Genomic DNA, 26,894 nt, shown 5'->3' on the forward strand with positions numbered 1-26,894 from the left:
TTCCATCACAGTGTACCTACAGGTTTATTTCTACTGTATATTATTAGTAAACTGTTGCATTTCTTGCTTATTTTTTTATATTATATATTATTTACCTGTATTAGCATAAAGCAAATAAACAAAATCCTGCCAAAACATAAACTTTTTTTTTAATAGAACAGGTTGTAAAAGGTGATATTCGTCTAAAAGTGAACATTTATTTGTCAAATATATTAAGTTTTGTGTTGATTCATAAACACACAGTCAAAAGATAGTTGTAAAGGTTTAAAATGTGAATATAATGATGAGGGTGAAATCAAATCAAGTTAAATCACTTTAAAGCTGTATTTATCTGCAATAATATCAGCCCTTTCACATCAGTGTCATAACAACATGTTAATATAAATAATATAACTTAAAGGGGACCTATCATGCAAAATGCACTTTTGTACGTCTTTTATACATGAATATGTGTCCCCGGTGTTCCAGGGAACTCACCAAGTGTCAGAAAACACAACCCTCTCTATTTTCCTCCATACCCAAATCTCTAAAAAAGGGGCTGCAACGGATCTGATAAAAACTGATCCAGATTTGAACACTGTCCTGACGTCAGGACGGTGGCGCTACGGCTATTGGGCCAACTCCACCAATCAGGAGGAGACAGTCACGGCCATTGCCGTTCGAAAGCGCTGGAGATGCTGTAGTACATATGCCAGGCCTCTAGATGGTGCTGTTCTCACAGAATCAGCTCTTGCAAAAACAGAGCTAAAAAATGTCAAATTGAGCAAAATGAGGCATGGCTAAAATGCATGATCTGTTTGGTATTTTGGAAAAAAAAAAGTATAAATATGCCTTATATAGGTATGGCCCTACACTATATTATTCAAATATAGCATGATAGGTCCACTTTAAATAGGACATCAAATGCTTATTCTCAGGTTCATATTTGTATGTTGTGCCTCTACTGTGACATGTCCACATGCTTGTATAGCCTTCACAGACCCTTCACAGACCCTTCACTGACCCTTCACTCAAACCTATAACACGCCACAGGAAAGAGAGAAACCCCAACAAGCAGAATAAGGCCTCTTTAAATTGAGTGTAATGAGGGTCCGATGTCCCCTTCCTCTATCTCTGCAGCTTTATGTGTTAGAAAGTATAAAAGCTGTCTCTCTTCATTCAGGCTTAGTTTCCTCTGTCCCAGAATGCACCTCTCAGGACTCTCTCAGTGACAGCGTGATCTGCCTCACACTGGGTGTTTCTCAATGTCGAGTAAAGCTGCTCCAGAGCCACTATTTCAAGCATACTACGTCATCGAGTGCCGCCGAAGGACTGTTCCAATCTCCAGCATACTTGGAAATCTACCGAGCCCGGCGTACTCCGTTTGGAGTCATTTCGAGGCTGCACATGAGTAGACTCTGCGGTCTTAAAATCCCCAGAATGCTTTGCGCACGGACCAATTTCCCCAAATCTGTGGCGGAAGATGTAAGGCGGGGCCTCTCATATGACGCACACCTGCACACTTGCTAGCCTGTTCCACTCTTCGTTTTCCAAATGCCAGGAAGCATTCTTGACTCGCTTCTGAAGCAAGATGCTCGGCAGACATGTGCTACCAAGCAAGCGTACTCGACATTGAGAAACACCCACTGAGTCTTCACTTCTGCTCCTTTATCTGCCAACAGCTCATAAATACACATTGATATGCACACCTCTTCTTTGTTGGTGTCTCTCACACACACACACACACACACACGCACACACGCACACACACACACTGAGTAAATGTGTGTGAGATGAAACACTGCAGGGTTATTTTGTCAGCAGATCCTCTGTACCCTTCCTCTTCCTCTCAGTTTGAGCTGCTGTTAAATTAATCATGTGTTGTTTTAAATAACAAAGCGTGTGAGGAATGACCCGATATTATTTAGTGTTCAAATAAAACGTTAAAAAAATAAGCTCTTAACCTCGACTAGATTGCCGTTTAGAGGCAGGATGGATTACATATTGACTGATTTAGTTTTTGTAGTATTAGAAGAAAATCAAAGTGTTATTTATTCCTAATAAATGCATCGAAAATTTCAAAGAAAAATATTGAATGAGCAGGAAAAAGGATATTGTTTATTAAGATTAAAAACTTGCATATAATACTTAAAATAATATTTAAAAAAATACATAATTCGCATTATGTGTGTGTGTGTGTGTGTGTGTGTGTGTGTGTGTGTGTGTGTGTGTGTGTGTGTGTGTGTGTGTGTGTGTGTGTGTGTGTGTGTGTGTGTGTGTGTGTGTGTGTGTGTGTGTGTGTGTGTGTGTGTGTGTGTGTGTGTGTGTGTGTGTGTGTGTGTGTGTGTGTGTGTCTCCAGTCAGTACCCGGTGCTGCTGTGAACATCAGGAACATCTGCTTCACACTGAGAGACACTTCCTGCTCCATAATTCATGTCGTTGTTGTTCAGTCTGTCTGCACCACTTCCTCCACACTCTCACTGCTTTCTTACAAATCGCACTTAATTGGAGAAGTGATACACCACCCATACTCCACTTTTCTCCTTTGTGTTGTATTTAAATTCACACTTTTAGCACAAAAACCTGCAAATAACATAAATCTGTCTCAGAAAATTAAACAAAGCAGGTTTAAAAATGATGAGATTCCTCTTTATATCTGGATTTATTGAAGTATTAGTGGATTACTTTACCACTATAGTAACAAATAGCATTCAATTAAAGGGGGATATATTCAAAAATGCCTGGATATCAAACTACATTAATCCCATTTCTAGCATGTAGTGCATCTACCGCTGGTTCTGCAGACAGCTCATTAGAAATCAATGCATTTGAATGATTTTACTGGAGGTCTAGGACAACTTTCCTAAAAGACAGCGGACACAAACCAAGTGACAAGCTTTAAAGACAGGAAACATGTTTAAACATCCCTGAATAATCCTGCGTCTCCGCTGCCATCTGCATGCGTCCTCACTTTTAAAAACACGGCTATAAAAAGGTATTTAAATCCAGAGATCTGAAAGCTGTGAGACAAAATGTGAATGTGATGCTGAGTCTTGTAGCTCTGCGTGATGCCCTCTTGTCAGTGCATGGAGGTGTTTGTATTTGGATCACAGACTAAAATAGATATGAACATGCACCCAGAGGAGATGTGATCAGAGCAGGAAGGCCGCAGTGTGTCGGGGAACATGCTTTAAAACACTGTGAGAAACACAGCTGTGCAGGTGACGGGTATATACTCTACAGGTGCAGAAACATCTGGTGTAACTGCTGCACTAAAACACGATTTATTCAGGGTGAAATGTAATCAAATATACCATTTATTTTGACTCAATCCCACATACACCATCAGTTAAGTTTTTAAATACATGTTTTAATTATATTAATATTTGTGTTTGATCCTTTTTTTGGGATATTTTACTCTTCCTATATAACTTCCTTTATATTTTTTATATATTTTTAAATATAGTCAATATTTTTTGATATTTTTCTTTAACTTGTAATGTTTTTATAAATATTTCTATTTCATCTGAATTTGTGTTTCATTTCTTATGTTTGTATAAATATCTTTTTTATTTCTGTTTTTTTAATAATTTTTTGGATATTTTTCTGTCAATTCCTATGTTTTCATTCATATTTTTTTTTATTCTTTAAATATATTGAATATTACTAGTTTTATCTTGTTATTGAACATTAATTTGGGATAATGTTAATGCACACCTCAGCTAAATAAACACCATAACCATCTAGTCTTTTTTAGACATTTGAATGAGCAAATGTTACCTATTATACTTCAAGTTTCATATGTGCAGATATCCTAATGAATTAGACGTACACACACACACACACACACACACACACACACACACACACACACACACACACACACACACACACACACACACACACACACACACACACACACACACACACTGTTGTTCATACACTGCCAACAGGTCAAAACCCCTCGAAATCTCAGAGAAGCCATTGTTGTGTCTGGATTTTAGTGTGTGTGTGTGTGTGTGTGTGTGTGTGTGTGGAGTTGGCATCCTGCAGCTTTCTGCCTGGGAGGGTTAGTTATCTGTGCTTTCATCAGAGGGGGAGGACGCTCTCTCTCTCTCTCTCTCTCTCTCTGGCTCTGTAATAAGGCTTCTTGCTCTAAATCCTTTAATCTGAGCAGGAATGAGGGGCTGTATCTCTTCGCTCCTCTGGCTGCAAAGAACAATCTCTCAGTCTTCCCTTCTGTCTGCACACACACACACACACACACACACACACACACACACACACACACACACACACACACACACACACACACACACACACACACACACACACACACACACTCTGAAACACACCCTTCCTTGTTAATTATCCTCTCCTCTGCTCTTGTCTCTGTTTATGTAAAGTTTGGACAGTGCTCACAAAACACACGAAGCTCCATGTGCTAATTATTTTTTCCACTTAAATCTATCCTCATATAATCTGCCCTTCAGTCTTATTTACAATCCAGTTCCTCCAGAATACCTCTTGGAAAGATGATATTAAGAGATTTTTAATTTCCATTCAGGACGTGAGGCGGTTAACGAGATATGTGCTAATCAGCGTGGTGTTCTGATTTAACTCATTATCTGGTGGCTTTGGGTAATGAGCACAGCATCTGCCTCCGGTGGCATTTAATAAACAAATATATCTGCATCTGCCATCAGAAATAAACCTATTTTAATCATGCATTTATGTTGCTTAATATTCAGATCCCAAAAGAGGAGGTAATTATTAATTAATGATAGCTTTCGTTAGAGTTCAAAATACTGGGGAAAGTTTGAATTAAAGGTTTATGATTACCAAACATAAGAAATAATTACGTTGTTTTTCTATTTCAAATCGCCCAGCTGTCAACATGTGCTCCAATTGAACAAGAAAAGGAACTTCCTGTTTACAGGTAATACAAAATAAAACTTCAAATTTCACAATAAAAGTCCTAAAATTAATAAAAAAAGGTCTGTTTTTAAGGGAGAATTTTTTTTTAAATATTAAAATAAATCTAAAGAAATTATAAAACAATATTAATCTAATACATTTAAATTTATAAAAGTATTCTTATTAAAACCCCAAAACCGTTTTTTCTTAAATGAGGAAAAATATAATGAAAATAAACAAAAAACGAATAATTGTATTTATTATTTTTATAAAGATTATGTATTTTTTAAAACACAGAATTAGGAAATAATAATTAAACTACTATTTAGAAAGTAAAATTAATTTAAAAAAAAGTCTGATTCAAGAAAAAGATATTCTAAGTCTAACTAACACTCTCCTGGTTAAGCAAATATTAAATAAAGTAAAATAAAATGACTTTCTGTCTCCAAACGGTAACTAAAACCAACATTTTTAGATCTGTAACCCGTTTTAAATAAAGTGACAGAACACCTGCCAGCTTTCTGATCTCTGTGTCTTTGGAATTCATGTTCTGTTTGCTTTTGTAATGACATCAGCAGGATCTGGAGTCTGTAGAGTCGACAGAAGACTTCAGTCCTGACTTCTGAAGGATTTAGAGATGAGTCTCAGCGAGCCGTCTGACTCCGACAGTTATCCTCTCAGGATCCTGCAAACAGGAAGCAGCAACAACATCTTTCATTACGGCACAAACTCTGAGAGAAACTCTGAGAGAAACTCTGAGAGAAACTCTGAGAGAAACTCTGAGAGAAACTCTGAGAGAAACTCTGAGAGAAACTCTGAGAGAAACTCTGAGAGAAACCCTGAGAGAAACCCTGAGAGAAACTCTGAGAGAAACTCTGAGAGAAACTCTGAGAGAAACTCTGAGAGAAACTCTGAGAGAAACCCTGAGAGAAACCCTGAGAGAAACCCTGAGAGAAACTCTGAGAGAAACTCTGAGAGAAACTCTGAGAGAAACTCTGAGAGAAACTCTGAGAGAAACTCTGAGAGAAACCCTGAGAGAAACCCTGAGAGAAACTCTGAGAGAAACTCTGAGAGAAACTCTGAGAGAAACTCTGAGAGAAACTCTGAGAGAAACTCTGAGAGAAACTCTGAGAGAAACCCTGAGAGAAACTCTGAGGGAAACTCTGAGAGAAACTCTGAGAGAAACTCTGAGAGAAACCCTGAGAGAAACTCTGAGAGAAACTCTGAGAGAAACTCTGAGAGAAAGAGGCACAGCGACGGCTCTTTAAAAGTTTTAGGTGTGAGAGATAATTAGAGGAGAGATGAGAACAACTCTCTGAAGTACAGTGCAATCTGCGAGAATAAATATGACAAAATAACATCCATTGTTACACTATTAGTTTATTATTATAGCCAAAAAACATGCAAATATTACACCCATACTACACCATTAGTATACTCTTATCACATATTTTTCTATAACCATATTATACCATTATTAAACCCAAATAATGCACAAATAACAACATTTTTACACCCGTATAGCAGCTTTATTACAACAAGGAAACACCTTAATTAAACCCATATTACACCATTATTGGACCTAAATAACATACAAATAACTCCAATATTACGCCCATCTTTTTCATAACCATATCACACAATTATAACACCCACAGAATACACTCATAATACACCATTATAACACCATAAGTACAAACAAATAACACCCATATTCCACCTTTGCTTACACTCATACTATACCGTCACTACACCGTTATTACGCCATAATTACACCTATATTTCAACATTTTATACACCAGTATTACACTATTATAACATCATTGTCACACCCAAATAACAGCAATATTACACTATTTTGATATCCATATTACACCGTTATTGCACCAATATTACATTCATGATACACATTGACACAATCTGTCATATGCTTTTCTCCCATAGCGAGACACACACACACACACACACACACACACACACACACACACACACACACTTGGAGACACACACACACACACACACACACGGATACACACACAGACACACACACACACACACCTCCTCAGTGTTAGCACCAGGAGAGAAAGTGGTTGTTAATCGCCCAAATGTCGAGGACACACACGCGCTAAATTACATCTGCATAACACAGGAATTAATCTGTGCATGAAATGGGATCTTCTTGTTCTTCTTCTCTTTGCTCCCTGTCTTCTACCTGAGCAGGAAACTTTTCCGTGCTTTGATGGAAAGTCATATTTATTTAAGGAGATTGATTTGCTTCCTCGCAGGCCGTCGGTGGATTGCACTTCATTTCATCGTGCTGCGAAAATAAATTTGCACTCGCTTGAGATCGGTAATCCATCACAGAGAACACTTCCATGCATTTAGTTTTTCATGTTTATATATAAAAAGTATTTCCCAGTTGCAATCAGTGGGAACACGGTGGTGCTAAAGACCACATGGTTCAATAGCTGCCTCAAAGCGTCTAATTTAGAAAAAGAAATAAACCCAGAGCAAAACCAAAGGCTAATTTGTCTAAATATGTTGTTTCTTATGTGAAAAATGATTATATTAGTCGGTGCAAAGCAGATTTCTTGGTGTTCTTGAATGCACCACGCCGAAAACATGTTTTCTGCTTTCTTTAAAACCTTTTTTGAACCACATTATTTAAGATATTTTCAATTCATCTACTAGTCTTTTGGTTAATAGGCCAAGCGGTGGTTTTACTTGTTTGCTTGATTGCCTGAAAACTGTCTAAAAGCCCAAAGATGTTTAATTTTGAGTTTAAAAAAATAGTTCATTTTATGGCCTTCATGCTTGAAATGGTCCTTATTTTGGCTAATTTATGCAAAAAAAACACCTTAAAGGTCCCATGTCATGGCCATTTCTACTGATCATATTTCCATTGTTGAGGTCTACTAGAATAGATTTATATTGTTCAATTTTCCAAAATCTCATTGGTTTCTCATACAGCATCTCTGTATAGCATGTGTATTCACTCTCTGTCCTAAACGGCTTGTTGGAGCTCCTGCCTCCCCCCTCCCTGTGAGCCCAGTGGCCGTCTGCGAGACAGCGAAACCCAGCCCGAAACACACACACACCCGCAGCCTGGCTGGGAGTTTGTGTGTGTGCTCAGGCTGAGTTCTGTGGTGTCTCGCTGTCTCGCCGACCCCACACCAGTGAGCCAGCTCACAGTGTCCCGCTCCTCGCAGCAACGAGCCTCGCAACGTCCCGCCGAGTGTGTGTGTGTGTGAGGAAGTCCGCGGATTGGTCCAAACGTAACGGCTCCGCGGACGTTACGTTACGTCACTATACCCGAAATACGTCACTATACCCAAGAAGTAAACAATGGAAAAAGAGAAATGTCCAGCGAGGCGTTCTGGGGCAGCAGAGACAGGTCTTTTCTGTGTTAGAGTTTTACTCGCTACAGGGTGTACTTTGAGGGTTAGTGACTCTGCAGACCGTTCACATGCATACAAACCTTCATAACACACAAGGGGACGGGTAATAACCAGAAAAGCATGACATGGGACCTTTAAGTAATCAGAAAGCTACAGACATGTTCTTGGAAATGATTGTCAGTAATGTGAAATTGTACTTGTAAAGCCTTGAATCTTGATTTTCTTTTTGGGGGTTATCTTGGTATTTGTGACCAGACATGACCATATTTGGAGTGAGGCAAACACCTTGTTACTTTACCTGGCCAAAAACCAACTAGCCAATAAGCTCAAAACTTTAAAATAGTGGCCAAAACACTAAACAGAAAGTATTTAAAATGTATTTTACCAACCATCTAGCTTGACCTTCTGAGCCCCTTTGGCTAGTTTGGCCAAAAAACATCAATAGAGCTTCAGATGTTGTGTTCCCTATGGACTAATGAGGGAAACTCTGTGCTGTGGCCCTAATGTCTGGCATGCAAATGGTGACACACAAGTTTTTCTGTTGGTCTTTTCAATAATACCAGTGGTTTTGTGTGTGTGGAACTGGTTAATGAGTTCCTGTACTTACTGCCCATTGAACCTTTGTCCTCACACAGTCAGTCCTCTGTCTCCTTTCAGTCTTTGTTTGTTTTCAGCTCGCTGTGTCCCCGCTGAGATGTTACCCACTGGTACTATACAGAGACGTGTGTGTGTGTGTGTGTGTGTGTGTGTGTGTGTGTGTGTGTGTGTGTGTGTGTGTGGTGTGTGTGTGTGTGTGTGTTGTGTGTGTGTGTGTGTGTGTGTGTGTGTGTGTGTGTGTGTGTGTGTGTGTGTGTGTGTGTGTGTGTGTTGTGTGTGTGTGTGTGTGTGTGTGTGTGTGTGTGTGTGTGTGTGTGTGTGTGTGTGTGTGTGTGTGTGTGTGTGTGTGTGTGTGTGTGTGTGTGTGTGTGTGTGTTCAGTCTGCCTCTCAGACCTTCTATCATCAGACTAATCCTCTACTCAAAGGTCGAGTTCATAGCGGGTCTTACCTTTGTCATCGTGTAATAATGTGCACTTACAGATTATTACCGAGTGTAATTATATGCATCCTCTCAGGTTTCAGCGACAAACAAACGATGTCCCTTTTCCACATTTTGAGGGTTATATTTGGCTAAAAAAGTCCCCGATTGATGCATCTCATGTGGTGGCTCTATGTAAGACTGGATATAATATTGATTTTGTGATATCTTGTTAGATTTGGGATATAAGTTGTGTTTTTCTTGGTTTTCATGTCGTTTTTTCAGAATTGTAACCCTTATCTCTCTTCTTTTATTTACTTTACCCCCTAATTGGATCATTACAACCACCTAACTGATCATTATGTTTATTACATGGCTTAGTTGAATACTCGATTCTGATTGGTCAATTCAGAACACGTGACACGTTGTGAATCCAGTAGTACAGACCGCTGTCAAGCACTTATTGACCGTTGTTAAGGACGATCGGTCGATTTAACTGTTCAGTTTGGCTGAAAGCAAACTGCATAACTGACAAGACAAGAGCGACAAGGAAACAGCGGAGAAGTAACGGGGCAGAAACCCTACTTTTTACGCAGCGGTCCAGACAGAGACATCAAACGGCAAAACATATTCAGTGTGCAGTTCCTTTGGCATTAGGGCAGGGATATCTAGATACTTTCCAAGGTTTGACATAATGAATTGTGCTACTTTTATATGGAGGACGGAACATGACTTAAGTATAAATAAATAAATAAATAAATGTATGAAGAAATACAGGAATAAATAAATACGTAAATAAATACAGGAATAAATAAATGACGAAATAAATACAGAAATAAATAAATGTTGAAATAAATACACAAATAAATAAATAAATGCATAAATAAATATGGAAATAAATACACCAATGTATAAATAAATAAATAAAAGTCGAAAATAAAACAGACCACACGTTATTATATATCTTTCATATATTTCTACATTTACGCGACATACATTTATTTATTTATGTATTTATGTGTCCGTATGCTAATGAGGTGGGCGGTCCTAACCTCAGTCTGAAGCAGGATTCGCCAATTGTTGGAGCCAGGCAGAAGCAAGAGATTCGTGGCAAGTCACATCTGTTCATTCTGTGTACAGTGTACACCCACGGCAACTCTCTAATAATGGCTTCTTTAATCATTGTTCTTTCGCACACCCCGAACACCTGCGCGATGTCCCCAGCGGTGTGCCCCCAACGAAGATGTGCTTCAATAACGTTTGGGGGCAACATGTAAGATGGACGCCCAAGGGTCGCCTCTTCTGTTTCCGAGAGGATTTCAAGTTGGCGGGCAACCTCTTGAAGACTCTCAAACACAGCTGGGTTAACATCCACATCCATGTCGAGCTGAGCCAAGTCCTCTATACATCGTTCCACACGAAACTGGACATAGTCTTTTGGTTCTCCGTTCTCTAAATGGTCCGCTAATGATCGTAAATGATCTCCAATGGCTCTTAAACCAATATCCATACATAATCCTTACAACTGTGGATAAACCATGGATGTATAAAGATAAGGGCTAAACAGTAAAGCTCCTGCATTCAAATCAGCGCGGTTAGCCAGGCGTTAGTAGTAGAGCCCTCTGCCAGAAATGATCACACACTCCTGTAACCAATCCTGCTTCAGACTGAGGTTAGGACCGCCCACCTCATTAGCATACGGACACATAAATACATAAATAAATAAATGTATGTCGCATAAATGTAGAAATATATGAAATATATATAATAACATGTGTTCTGTTTTATTTTTCTACTTTTATTTATTTATTTATACATTAGTGTATTTATTTATTTATTTATTTATTCTTTTATTTATTTATTTGTGTATTTATTTCAACATTTATTTATTTGTGTATTTATTTCGTCATTTATTTATTCCTGTATTTATTTATTCCTGTATTTATTTACGTATTTATTTATTTATTCCTGTATTTCTTCATACATTTATTTACACATTTATTTATTTATTTATTTATTTATACTTATGTCATGTTCCGTCCTCCATACTTTTAAAGCAAGCAACGATGTTTTCAAATCTGTAATCAAAAAGCTCCGCCTTCCTGCCGTTGCTACGTATTTCAAACGGTAACAACGGACTATTTTCCTTAGCGGATGCATGTCAATTTAAATCAATACATACAACTCTTTTTTAAATGAATAAAAACATTTTCTAAATCCATAAAAGCATTTCAATTAATATTGGGAGTCATGTCGTTACTTTGGTGAGAATGTGGCCGTGTAATAAGCGGGACAATGTGCAGCGACTTGGTCATTACGGGGAAAAGAACACCCGACAGGCGGATCAGGAGCCCGACGCGTGTCTTTACATCTTTGGTTTTTAATTGTAAGGCTTGTTTGTGTATAAGTTTCACAAATGCACTCAATAAAACGTATTCTAAATTACTTTTAACCACTGATACAAGCAGTTGTAATGCAAAATCAATTCCACAACTATAAGCATCTGGCGACCCCGAGATATTTGACTGATTTTTTTGTGTTTTTCTTGAAATTACATATTGTTTTGTCCTTAATTTATGCACGTCTGGAAGCTCCTCATGGACATATACATAGTTTTCTCTGTGATTAAAGTGTGTGTGTGGGTGGGTGGGTGTGTGGGTGGGTGGGTGTGTGTGATATAGCAGCTGTGTGTGTGCTTCCTATCCTCTCCTTCAGGCCTCTTCATTACCACCAATAAGAACTCAATTTCCCCTGGGCGCGGCCAATCATATCGCTCGTATCCCCCTGCAGGCCCGGCCAATCAGCTTCAATGTTCCTGCAGCGCTGTGTCATGAATGGCTAATGGCGCCCAGTGGTTGGCATGAATGTAAATGAGAAGAAAAATGATTAGCCGTAAACAAGAAATCCTTTTTTAGAGCAAGAAATTAAAGAAAAAACTAATTGTTATTGCAGGTAACAGGTGTTTTTACTCGAGACATACAGCATGCATGATAATATACGAATTTAACGTAACAAATGTACCTTTTTTTTTTTAACCCAAACATGCAATAAAGACATGATATGCCTGTTAAATGTCCTTAAAAGTAGCATGCTTTTATCTGCCTTTCTATGAGGTAACATTGATTGATTAATTAAATCTTATTTGTGACTATGTTCCAGACAAAATCATTTAAAAAAACAACCAGCAGTTCAATCAATGGTGTTAAGATATCTTCCATGTCTACACTGGCTTCCAGTTCGGTTCAGAATTGATTTTAAAATCCTTTTATTTGTTTTTAAAGCACTAAATGGGCTGGCTCCGGCCTATATAGCCGAACTCCTCCAGCGCTACACCCCAGCCAGAGCTTTAAGGTCTGCTGACCAGCTGCTGCTGGTAGTGCCCAAGACCAGGCTTAAAACCAGAGGGCACCGAGCCTTCGCAGCAGCTGGCCCTAGGCTCTGGAACACTCTGCCCCTCCATGTGAGGTCGGCCCAGACCCTAGGGGTTTTTAAATCTACACTAAAAACACACTTCTTCTCTCTGGCCTTCTAGTCAGAGCGGAGCACGACTCCTGACTTTTCCTTGTGTTTTTATTTTTATTTTGTTTTTTATATATATCTGTTGTAATTTATTGTCGTTTATTGTGATTGTAGTAATGTGTTTTTATTACATGTACAGCACTTTGGCTCGACCAAAAATCGCTTTTAAATGTGCTATATAAATAAAACCTGATTTGATTTGATTTGATGTTCTGCAAAACCTCCTTTATTATCTTTAAAACACCTGTATCTGTGTGATCAGAGTTTAGCATGTGGCATTATAGTCTGCTTGAGTCTGACGGAGACTCGGGGTGTTTCTCAATCGCGAGTAAAGCTGCTCCAGAGCCACTATTTCAAGCATACTACGTCATCGAGTGCCGCCGAAGGACTGTTCCAATCTCCAGCATACTTGGAAATCTACCGAGCCCGGCGTACTTCGTAGCGAGAAATTTCGAGGCTGCACATGTGTAGACTCCGTGGTCTTAAAATCCCCACAATGCTTTGCGCACGGACCAATTTCCCCAAATCTGTGGCGGAAAATGTAAGGCGGGGCCTCTCATATGACGCACACCTGCACACTTGCTAGCCTGTTCCACTCTTCGTTTTCCGAATGCCAGGAAGTATTCTTGCCTCGCTTCTGAAGCAAGTGACTCGGAAGACATGTGCTACCAAGCAAGCGTTCTCGACATTGAGAAACACCCAGTGTGTGTGAGAATAAATCTATAAACTTGTTTAAATTTGAACGGAGCATTGAAAAACATGCGATAAAGACGTGAAAAACACGTACAATTTCCTTTAAAGTAGCATGCTTTTATACGCCTTTCCTTGAGGTCACGATGATAACAGATGCTGTGAGGATTACATCTTATGTCCTACACCAAATTATAAAAAAACAACCAGCAATTGTTGCTGCCAAACCCCTTTTTTTGCTATTATTCATCCATTTTCCATCTGTAACGCGCCTGTATCTGTCTGATAGGAGTTTAGCATTTGCCATATTTATATTTGCAGTTACAGAATTCAGGAAATAGTCTGCTTCAGTATAGCATTACAGCTGAGTCAGTGTGTGTGTGAGAATAAGTTGGCCCCAACAGCACAACATATCTGGTAGAAAACTTACTTGTGATAAAACACATACACATTTACACACACTCGTATATCCACAGGAGAGAGAACAGCACTCTATGACTCATTCAAATCCCGTATGTGTACTTTTAGAAAGTCTTCAGCGCTGACCCCTCTGCTTAAAAAAAAGGTTTGGAGTGAAACTAAATCCAGGAATGTCTGCCGGAGCCGAAGCCAGGGGAATAAAAACCTCTCTAAGTTTCTCTCTCTAACCTCTCCAAGCTGCTCTTTGTAATTCACATTGTCTCTCCGGCTCTCTGTGTCCTGTCTTTACATCTTTACCCTCGGGAAAGAGTTCAAACTAAACCGTTTTTTCAAACACAAAATCCTCGGGGAAGGTCTGAACCTCCACCTACGAAACTGTCTGTCTGTCTTTCTTTAAAACCTGTTTCTCTCTCCCTCTCCAGATGTTGGCGTGCAATTCAGTGTCTCAGTTTGTGCTATTTTGCAACCCAGTCTCACGGCATTATGTCTTATAGTCACGAAATTAATCTATTGATTCGTGTTCACCAACACGATTTCCGCATTTTTTTCGTGTCACACAGAACGATTTTAAAAGCAATGTAAATAATAACAAATTAGAAGGAAAAAAAGATTTAAAAAAATACAGATTTCAGTATTCTGACACAGAACGATTTTAGAAGCAATGTATTTCTATTGGTAGTGTGTTTCGTGCCTGCACCAAATAATAACAAATTTAGAAGGAAAAACAGATTTAAAAAATACAGATTTCAGTATTCTGAGGCTCTGAGCCATTTATTTTCCTCACTGACGGCAAAAAAAGTCAGACATTATACAATTTAAAATAAAAACAATAATCGTGGCTTGATATTGTTTATAGCTTCCGGTCTTCCAAGACCCGACCGGACAAAAAGACGTGGTGTAGGCACGAAACATACTACCAATAGAAATACATTGCTTTAAAAATCGTTCTGTGTGACACGAAAAAAATGGGAAAATCGTGTTGGTGAACACGAATCAATAGATTAAATTAATTTCGTGACTATTACACGAAATGCCGTGAGACTGGGTTGTATTTTGAGTACTTAAAGGTAGGGTAGGTAAGTTTGAGAAACCGGCTCGAGATACACTTTTTGTTATATTCCATGGAATGCTCTTAACATCCCGATAGCAATGAATATCTGAAGTGCTTTGACAACAAATCCAAAAAAAAAATATCATCTGTGGAAGCTGTAGTACTGTAAAAAGCACGACCAATCATCTGAGCCGGCCCGGCTAAAATAACTGGATGGCCTACCTGCCTGTCAGCCTTCCATCTGTGCACAAACTTATCTCGTGCCCTCATTGGTCATGTGCGCGTTCGTGTGTGTTGGAGGAGGGGCTCTGTAAGGAAGTGGCAGATTTCTTCCAGCTGTGTATTTTCAAATTCTAGCGCACTCGAGCTGGTTTCTCCAAAATTACCTACCCCACCTTTAAGTGTGTCCTAATGTGAAGTATGGAAAATACACAATACGTACCTGCTTAGTGCTCTCATAACAGTCAAAAAGTCGAATGCTAGACACACGTCATCTTGGCTACGTAGCTGAATTAGCCGCTATTGCTAAAACACAGCACTCTACAAATAATATCTGGTTTCTTTTCAATATTTAAGTAACGTACGACTTTACTGGTGTTGCAAAGATAACACCATTAATTTTAATAAAAAATGCAACATACACTATACTTAAGACATAACAAGAAAAACAAAGAAATGAATGAGTTGAAAATAAATAAAGGCAATTAAAATGCAGAAATAAGTGAAATATAGACGGCTCATCGTATCAATGGTGGTCTTGTTTGCTTTCATTAACTGTAATACATTCAGAATAAAACTCCTCTAAACTCACCTGAAGCCAAAACGTCCTCCCTTTACATAACTACAGATGTTTAAAGCCAACCTGAAACATAAATAACAGAAACACACACTTCACACTTTTGACACCCAGTTTATTTCAGCGCTGACACCAGAGAGAAAGCTGCAGGATGAAAGAAATCAAATGAGGCATGGAGGGGAAAGAGAGCAGAGACAGAAACATGAAGACAGGTTTCTTTCATGTGGCAGATGCAAACATTAACAACAGGTCCTGTGAGAGGAGAGGAAGAACCTGCCGTATATTTATACTTTAATGAGAGGAGGAGAGGAGATTAATGACAGAGACAGAGAGACAGGTCAGAGAGGAGGGTTTTTAATGTTTAATGGGAAATGAAACACAGTGCTCAAAGTAAAGAGCTTTTGACGACAATATATTATAGGTTTTTACAGATATAAGTTGTGGAAAGTAAATGACTGTCTGTACTATGGATTGTGTGTTTGCCTAATTTCAGAGAGAAATATCGCAAATATTTCTTATAGTTAATTGTCAGATTCCGGTTTTTACAATCAAAATATCAGTTTATAAAATATTTATTTATTATCATTTGGCAAACGAAACATAGTTGTGTCCAAAGGTTTTTATTAGGGCTGTCAAGTTAATAACGTGTTCAAAAAAATGTAACGCCACTAACGTGCGATTAACGCATGTGTATTTGCCCTCGGCCCGCCCCGTAGTTTCAGAGCCCAAAGGCTTGACGTTGTTGTTGTTGTTGTTGTTGTTGTTAGTTGGATGGTGGGAGATTCTAGCGAGAGATATGGATACAAAAAAAAGGTGTTTTAAACAGCAAGCCAAGCACACAGCTGATGCTGCCGCTCGCTTGCGCTTGAAAGTTTGCCGGGGAGACGCCTGGACAACAACAGCGATAGCTAAATGGGTGGCTACAGCTTAACATTGTGGAGGATGAGACGCCTGCACATCACAGCGCATTATTTTGACCCCTTTGGGAACTTCAGTCTCATGCTTTGACTGTTATGAAGACAGAGGAGCGGCATTTCGCCGACAACTGTAAACAGGCATGTCTGTTTGAGCAACTGGCTCAGTGCAGAGAAGCACACAGGGTTGGGAGAGAGTGAAGGAGAGAGAGAGAGAGAAATATGGAACCTCCAGGTTGTTGTGTTGAGAATATTCAGGAGAATATTTGTCATTGTTCCAAAGATAATAAACAAACATTTGCATAAAGCGTATTTGTCCACTCATATGTTGTTAAGAGTATTAAAAACTTGAAAAATATTCCTCTAAGGTACATTTAGAACAGATACAAAATTTGCGATTAACTATTTTAATCGACTGACAGCCCTAGTTTTTATATATTTTATTATTTCTTTTTTGCTAGGGACAGATCACGGAAATGAATATAAATCAGATGCATACAACTCAGATAAAAGTGTCAAATTATTGAACGTTTTCCAACATTATCGCATACACAAGTAGGTGATTGGATAATGAAGTCAATGCAATGCTGTTACACTCATTATTTATAGTAATATTTACAATTAAAGAAACCCTGGCAGTGATAATCTGGATCCTAAAAGAGGGTACCCTTTCTAAACTCTGCAGGTCATTAACTCCTCCTGATATCTGAGAGGTAATTTGGGGAGCAGGTGCTACAGAGATAAGTCTTTCCACTCTAATAAATCCCTTTTTGCACTGAAGCGAACTGAAGCAAACTCAATTTGGAGAAAGTTAAAAGCAATTGACCCGCTCTTTCAGAACGATCTGTTGGAGCCAATGATTGCTCAATAAAAACACCTCATCGGGTAAATAAAGCAGCTGTAATTAAGACATATTTATGATGCATTTAGTGACAATTAAAGGGTGATATTAGGAGTTTAAGTTAATGTGAATTACCTGAAAGTTACCTGGTAGTTGTGTGAATGTTGGTTCAGTTGCTTCTGGTTTTACAGCCACCTCCACTTTAATTAAACACAGCCTTACAGACTAATGGAAGCAGAAACTCAGTATGTCAGAAAACTAATTGCTACACTCAGTCACACACACACACACACACACACACACACACACACACACACACACACACACACACACACACACACACACACACACCACACACACACACACACACACACACACACCACACTTTCTTCGTTTGTCTTTGCTAATCTCATCTGGCTCAGTGACTCGGCTGCTCGTTATTTCCTCACACGTTTCTCCTTCTTGAGTTTGTGCCGCTGCTGTTGTTTAAAACACAAGAGCTGTGTTCAGAGTTCAGCGGGTTTATTGTCAGAAACAGCGTTAGCACAGCAGTTTACCACCCTGGGTTAATTGCTCTATTGTTTCGTTTTATTGTCACAAATAATTGGGATAACAAATCCCCGTCCCACAGCCTAAAGTGACGTCCTTACATGTGGCATTGTGTCTGTGCATCAGTCCAAAACCCAGAAATGTTTAGTATGTAATCATATAGAACAGAATAAATCAACACTTTACTTCATTTCTGCTCGATTAATAACTTAAAGGGGACCCTATCATGCAAAATGCACTTTTGTACGTCTTTTCTACATGAATATGTGTCCCTGGTGTTCCAGGGAACTCACCAAGTGTCAGAAAACACAACCCTCTCTATTTTCCTCCATACCCAAATCTCTAAAAAAGGGGCTGCAACGGATCTGATAAAAACTGATCCAGATTCGAAAGTAGGGATGTCCCGATCACCTTTTTTTGCTCCCGATCTGATTCCGATCATTTGATTTTGACAATCTGCCGATACCGATTTTTCCCGATCCGATCTTTATGCAATGCATTAAGAGAAAAAAAAGGTAACAGATAACGGCTGGTCATCCAACGCGATGACTTCAGCTATCTTGGCTGTTATTTTTTTGGCCTTTTCACTGTTCTGGGGCAGTTTCTCTTTCCTTTTAAAAGTCTCTGAAAGTGTCGGTTGTTTCAGTGCCGTTACCTGAGTGGCCGCTGTGTACTCGTCGTGTTGTTGTTGGTGTTTGTTTCTCAGGTGGCATATTAGATTGGTCGTGTTGAACGTAGCTCTGTTCTTTCCACCACGCGGAACCTCCGCCTTGCAAACATTGCATCTGGCTGTTACACTGCCTTCGCTTTCAATTTTATAATACTTCCAAACTCCTGACATTTTCTCTGTCCCGACTCCCGAGGCACCAGCTGAACGTAGCCTCTTGTTAGCTTACTGCTACTATTAGACACTGCGCCCACTCTGTTGCCAGATTTGAGAGAAATAAGCAACCAGGTCTATGAAAACAAGCCCAAAAGAAGCAACACATACATGATGTTGTGTCATTTTAAACCAAAACTAAGGCCTCAGGATGACTTGAAGACGTGAACATGGTCATTTTTGTTTTGTAACATTAAATAAAATAATAAAAATATTTTATTAAAAAATTAAATAAAATAAAAATTCCCAATACCGATTTGTTTCTCCCGATTCCGATCTTTTGAAAATCACGTGATCGGCTCCGATCCCCGATCGGATCGGTACATCTCTATTCGAAAGCGCTGGAGACGCTGTAGTACATATGCCAGCCAGTAGATGGCGCTGTTCTCACAGAATCTGCCCTTGCTAAAACAGAGCTAGAAATTGTCAAATTGAGCAAAATGAGGCATGGCTAAAATGCATGATCTGTTTGGTATTTTGAAGAAAAAAAAGTATAAATATGCCTTATATAGGTATGGCCCTACACTATATTATTCAAATATAGCATGATAGGTCCACTTTAAATGAATGATTTATTTGCAAAATGTGTCATTCGAGGCTGTAGCGAACCCCTGTCGCCCCCAGATTTCGAAGCTTTGTCCTGATGGGTTGTATAGGCAAGACAAGGCAAATGTATGCATGTTCAAGCATGTGGATTACCTATGTTGTAAATGTATTATCTTTTTAATTTACACACGACATCTATCCCTCCTCTGTTGCTCTCCCCAAGGTTTCTAACATTTTCCCCCATAACCTTTTGGGGTTTTCTTTGGGAGTGTTTCCTTGTCGATGTGAGGGTCCAAAGACAAAGGGTGTCGTATTGATATTCAGTACAGCCTGTATAGTCCACTGATATTGGGCTATATAAATAAACATTGATTGATACCAAAGTCATTAAAAATGTTTTTTTCTGTGTTTCCCTGCAGACGTGATGGTAGCGTTGGAGGTCGTGGCAGTTTGCCCTGTTGTCCCTAGCAACAATCCTCCCCTCTTATAGTAAAAACGTGGACTCCTTCTCCTCGGACACGCTCATCAACAACGTGGTAACAGACCCTCGATCTGGCCGTCTCTACGTTGGCGCCGTGAACCACCTGTACCAGCTGACCCCAGATCTGCAGATTGAATCCCACACAGAAACGGGTCCGAAACGGGACAACCGGCAGTGCACGCCTCCCGTTACGGACGCCTGCGAGGAGGCGGTGGACACGGACAACCACAACAAGCTGATCCTGGTGCAGGAGGGCAGGGACACGCTGGTGGTGTGCGGCAGCGTCTACCGGGGAATCTGCTCTCTGAGGAACCTGAGCAGCGTGCAGCAGCTGCTCTACTTCAGCGACTCCAAGGGAGAGAAGTCGTACGTGGCGAGCGCCGAGGAGAGCGTCTCCGTGGTGGGAGTGATGTCACGCTTCTCCATAGTAAAGGATCAGGTCACCAAAGAAAAGGATAACTTCACCGTCTTCCTGGTAGGCGATAGGAGACCTTCATTGTAGAATGTACTGAGAGGCTCTATGATGCTTTTTGTGGGGCTTTTCCCTTTCCTGTAGTGTGTAATATAGGTTTTTAGTGCATGTAAATGGTCTGCAAAGGCAAACATCCCAAAGTCCCGGAACATAGTGACATCACTTTGTAACACTCGCACTCTATTGGCTAGCGCTATTGACCTATAAAACAATGTACTGTTCCTGTATTATTGACAAAATGCAAACAAGAATATCAAGTGTAATTTCTCCTCCTCTTCCTCCTCCTCCTCCTCCTCTTCATCAGGTTGGCAAAGGCTACGGCAGCCATGACAGTACGAAGCTGATTTCCACTCGGATCCTTCAGGATTACGGGGACTGGGTTGTTTTCGACTCGATCATCGAGGCGTCGGCGGTTCAGGCGAATCCTTTCGTTCTTCGATATCTTCACGACTTCCGATTCGCCTTCAAAGACGAGAGCTTCGTCTACTTCCTGTTCTCCAGAACGCTGGGAGTCCAGGACACAAAGAACTTCACCTTCGTCTCCAGGATGTGTGAAGACGACCATGGATACTACTCCTACACCGAGCTGCAGCTCAACTGTAGCCACGGCAACAAGTACAACAAGGCGCAGGTAACTTTATTATAGGCAGAGGTGGGAAGTAGTGGAGTACAAGTACTTTGTTACTGTACTTAAGTACATGTTTCTGGTATCAGTACTTTACTCCACTACTTATTTTTCTGATGACTTTTTACTTTGACTTCTTACATTTTGAACACAAATACCTGTACTTTCTACTTCTTACATGTTGAACACAAATACCTGTACTTTCTACTTCTTACATTTTGAACCCAAATACCTGTACTTTCTACTTCTTACATGTTGAACACAAATACCTGTACTTTCTACTTCTCACATTTCCCAAACAGGCTGGTTCCTTTAGTTTGAATGTGTGTTTGGTGGCGTGATCATTATTAGTCATTGCGTGCCTATTGATTTGAACACGATCCGTGTATCCATCATTTCCTGGTCTTCTCTAAAGAAGAGGGACCAATGAAAACGTTGTCATGTTGCCGTTGTTCAGCATGGAAACATGCATTAGCTAACAATGACATTATTGTTCTATTAATATAAAGGGAGGTCAGGTACTCTTTAAAACAGCTGCTAGTTATGGGTACTTTTTACTGAAGTACATTTCAAAGCCCTCTTTACTTTGACTTGAGTAAAGAAGTTTAGTCAGTACTTCTACTTTTACCAGAGTATTTTTAAACACGAGTATCTGTACTTCTACTTGAGTAAAGGATGTGTGAACTTTTGCCCTCTCTGATTTTAGGAGACACATGGACACACATTTGGACATTTGGGATGATGAAAATGTATGTTAAATTTGGAAGTAAATTGGCAGCCATATGGGAAGTCAGCGCTCTTATTTTGAAAGGTGTATTTATAATATTGCTTAACACTGTGCCAGGGAAGCAACTAACTTGTACTTGTTGAGCTGTAGCCACAGCAACAAGTACAACAAGGCGCAGGTGAACAACCTTATTACAGTATAGGAGACACATGGACACACATTTGGACATTTGGGATGTTTTAAGCAAACAGAATGAATGTTCAATTTGTAGAGAATGGAGGAAGTAGATAAGAAATGAGCGCTCTTATTTTGAAAGGTTTCAGGGAAGTATTTATGTTTGGGTCTTCTCCTTTTCCTTTAAAGCAACTCATGAAGTAGCTTCTAAAAGTGCTTCAAGTCAAATGTAACATGTTTTCCAGAGTATGTATGACATGCTTCATTTACTGTAATCGCTCTACAAACAAAACAAGTACAGACATCTTCAAAAAACAAAACAGATTTATGGCAAGACATGTGAAGTAAAAACAAACAACGTTAAGAATCAGTAATTAAATAGAGAAAAGTATTAATTAATAATTAATAGAAAAGACACTTCTCAGGGTTCCTACGGTCATTAAAAACCTGGAAAAGTCATGGAAATTCATAATGCAAATTCCAGGCCCTGGAAAAGTTATGGAAAACAATATTTTTTCCCAAAGTTTTGGAAAAAGTCATGGAAATGTAACTAAAGTTGCATCAAATATAATTTATATTTGATCTAATCACCGAAATAGTAATACTATAAGGATAATAAATACTGTATAGTAATGAAACGTAAAATGGCATTTAACTGACGAGGTGTTTTGCTGGAGAGAGATTTTTACAATCACGCCCTCTAGTCTACAGTTGCTTTAGCGTGTAGAAGCTAGTAAGCCTATTTGATTTGTTTTAGATAGGCACAACATGTTTCATATGCAGACCTTATTTTCCAGCTTACCATGTTAAAATAAAAATGTTTCTGTGGTACCGCTGAGAAAGAGTACTTTTTTTGGTCATAGAAAATGAGGTAAAGGTCATGGAGAAGTCATGGAGAAGTCATTGGTGAAAAAGTGTATGAACCCTGACTTCTACTGAAGACATCAAAACAGAAAACAACAGAAAAACAAAAAGGACATCATACAACATAGATACAGGGATTTACAATTTACATACCTATCAACATTTACAGGTACCAACAGTATCAAAGAGCATTGCACCTATCCGTGCTTTAAAAAACATGCAGTGGAACCAATTTGCTCAGTTTCCATTATTTTTGCAGACTGTTCCAAGTTAGTAGAGCTGCGCACATAAAAGCTTTCGCCCCTAAGTCAGTCCTAGCACTTGGCACATGTAACAAAACCACAGCATGAGATCTCAGGCAATAGCTGCTTGCGGACCTCTCTGTGTGTTCAGAGAGCAGATATAAGACGGGAGTTTATCCAGCATGCTTTATATATCTCTGACATCTTTTGTTATCCTCGTATTTGTTCGCAGGCTGCGTACGTCACAGCTCCAGGAGACGTGTTGGCTCAGAATATGACGGCGTCGGGACAGTATGGAAACGTTTCAGCCTCCGACAAAGTCCTGTTCGTCACCTTCACCTCCGACGAAGACCCCTCCACCTCCGCCATGTGTGAGTCTCATCGTGAAGCTGAAATAAGATCAAATAAGATTCAAATGTACTTTATTAATCCCAATTTGGGAAATGTTTTTGTTGCAAATATGTTCCTGGTGTTCAATTTGGTTTGTTTGTCTGGTAGCAAAGATAAGAAGGCTTAATTTAAAGGATGTTGCACCAAAAAAATACTACATTTTGAGGTTAACGGTGATTTACAAATCACATTTTCTGACTTTCTTTCACTAAAATACCATATCTGTACCATTATCGCCCATTTTCATTTGCTGCCAATTCTTTAAAGGGGACCTATCATGCAAAATGCACTTTTGTACGTCTTTTCTACATGAATATGTGTCCCGGTGTTCCAGGGAACTCACCAAGTGTCAGAAAACACAACCCTCTCTATTTTCCTCCATACCCAAATCTCTAAAAAAGGGGCTGCAACGGATCTGATAAAAACTGATCCAGATTTGAACACTGTCCTGACGTCAGGACGGTGGCGCTACGGCTATTGGGCCAACTCCACCAATCAGGAGGAGACAGACACGGCCATTGCCGTTCGAAAGCGCTGGAGACGCTGTAGTACATATGCCAGGCCAGTAGGTGGTGCTGTTCTCACAGAATCTGCCCAGAGATAGAAATTGTCAAATTGAGCAAAATGAGGCATGGCTAAAATGCACGATCTGTTTGGTATTTTGAAAAAAAAAAAGTATAAATATGCCTTATATAGGTATGGTCCTACACTATATTATTCAAATATAGCATGATAGGTCCACTTTAAAGTACGACTTATAATACTTTTTTACATTTTTTTATTGTGAGTGGCTCTGCAGAACATGATGGCGTTTCATTTCTCCTACAGTATACTCGGTGCTGCAGTAGTATGGTCAAACACATCTGTAAATATCGTTATATTTAGCGTGATTTATTCAAATACAAATCCCCAATATTCCCATGTTTATGTCGTCCTTACACAATAGCATTATCACATTTGACTTATATCAAAATAAACTGTAAAATGTAGGGATTTTGCAGTATTTGCGCATTGATTTTACACATTATAATTGTCCGAATAACAGACAACATGGCCTCAGATGTTTAATATTTGAGGAAATGGGTGTAAATCATGTTGTTTCTCTTGTTTTTTTAGGCATGTATCCGCTGCCTTCCATCAACAAAAGGCTGGTGGAGATAATCAGAGCGTGCTACAGCCACAACGGCATCATCAACGAAAAGGGCGCCGTATATTCACCGTACTCGTCCAAATCTGAGGAGCTGTGCAGCAGCAAAAACCAGGTGAGAACACTTCACTTTTACGTGATTAAAAAAGACGGATAATCTGAGTGTTTCAGCACTGATTCCTGCTCTGCTCCTTCAGGTCAACATAGTGCTCAAGAATGAATGTGGAGCTGAGTTCCTGCCCTCCCCATTGGCCAGTAAGGCGGAGTTCGCCCTGATGTCTGAGCCCCCATTGGCTCGTAAAGGTCACATGACCGCCGTGGCTGTAGCCGTGGAGATGAGGCACGCTGTGGCGTTCCTCGGCACCTCCACTGGAGAGGTGAGACTGACTTTATTTACCGTTACTTTCTTCCTTATGTTGCTTATTTATCTATTTTTTTACTCCTTTGCTTTATCCATAAGGTGTGTGTCTTTGCAATTTAACAACAGTTTAATTATTTATCTTAGACATTTATGTTTCCTTATGGTATTAACTAGAAACTAGAAATATAAGTTATATATATATATAGTTAATTGATACCTGTTTAAACTCAACACAGTTATTTAATCTTAACTAAACGATGATGAATGATTTTTTTAAATTGTGTATGGACTTTTCTATTATGTTTTTAAAGCCATCATGTTGAAGATATTATTTGTATTATTATATTATTATTATTATGTATTTATTTTTCATAGATTTTATTTTATTTTGTTTACATTTTCATTATTTATTTATTTTTCAAATATTTTATTTATTTGATACATATATATTTGTGTGTGTGTGTGTGTGTGTGTGTGTGTGTGTGTGTGTGTGTGTGTGTGTGTGTGTGTGTGTGTGTGTGTGTGTGTGTGTGTGTGTGTGTGTGTGTGTGTGTGTGTGTGTGTGTGTGTGTGTGTGTGTGTGTGTGTGTGTGTGTGGTGTGTGTGTGTGTGTGTGTGTGTGTGCTGTGTGTGTGTGTGTGTGTGTGTGTGTGTGTGTGTGTGTGTGTGTGTGTGTGTGTGTGTGTGTGTGTGTGTGTTCCCTGCAGGTGCTGAAGGTACATCTGTCCGCTCACCCCGAGGTTTACGGTCGGGCGCGGGCGACGTCACCGGGGAGAAAGTCAACAAAAACCTGCTGTTCGATACCGGGCTGCAACACCTGTACATCACCACGGAGAAAAAGGTCACACACACACTCAATTTCTCTCCATCCATCACCTCGCTGTGAAGAAGGTCATGTGCTTACTTCTGTTTTAAAATTGCATCCATCACTTAACGAGCCTTTCAATTATTCCCCGTGTCTCGTTTGATCTTTTATTCAACGACAACACATCCGTCTGCGTTAGCGCACAGGAGTCAGCCATTGATTTATTCTGTCTTTGTTTCCCGCTCCGCTTTCATCTCCCGCCCGCCGTCTTTTGAACCTGGAAGTGAAATGGATGTTATTGATTTAGAAATGAATTAATTGCTTCAAGAGGGGCGATTCACTTTCATCAAGTGGCGTGACGAAGCTCGAGCTCGTTTGTATTACTTATTGAAGCAGCCTCTTCCTCCTCCTCTTGTTGTCGGGTAGATTAATGATTTACATCCAAACCAGACCTTCCCTCTACAAGTAAATATTAAACCAAGAAAGTACTGTGTAAAGTGATGGATTTATGATGTTTAATTACATTATAATGTTTATATTTTACATTTATTTTACTTTTGTTATTTTATGTTGATTTAATATTAAATTAAATTAGAATTGTATTTTCATTTCTATTAATTTCTTTTATTTTTTTATTTTGAATTTTATTATCATTTGTTTTTAACTTTAAATGTATTTATTTATTTTATTTATTTTGTATGTAATTTTATATATTTTATCGCACATTCTTACTTGAATTTCTTATATTTATTATATATTACATTTCTTATATTTTATATTTTTATTTAATTTTATCTTTTTATACTTACTTTTTCGTGTTTATTTAAATATTTGTATTAAAAAAAAAAAATGTATTGATCTTTTATTTATGTTATATTAAAAAAGAGCTCCAAACCCAATTTCCCCTGGGTTAAAGAAAGTATTCTGATAACACTACAGAGCAGTGTATCTGTATCTAACATCCCTTTTACGTGCAGCACTGAAATGTATCTCAGGTGTAAAACACGATTTATCTCTGAGTCGTTGAAACCGACAGCTGTGAGAGTGAAACACATGTCCCTGAACGCATCACAGATGTGTCCCGTTTCTT

At 39.1% G+C, this 26,894-nt stretch overlaps 1 pseudogene; it reads left to right on the plus strand.

The window, feature by feature from the left end:
- Positions 1-5,533: 5,533 nt before the first annotated feature.
- LOC117493936 overlaps positions 5,534-26,894 on the plus strand; it is a 57,100-nt pseudogene continuing 35,739 nt past the window's right edge.

Source organism: Trematomus bernacchii, unplaced genomic scaffold (genome assembly GCF_902827165.1).
Source record: "Trematomus bernacchii unplaced genomic scaffold, fTreBer1.1, whole genome shotgun sequence".
In the NCBI taxonomy this organism is placed as follows: Eukaryota; Metazoa; Chordata; class Actinopteri; order Perciformes; family Nototheniidae; genus Trematomus; species Trematomus bernacchii.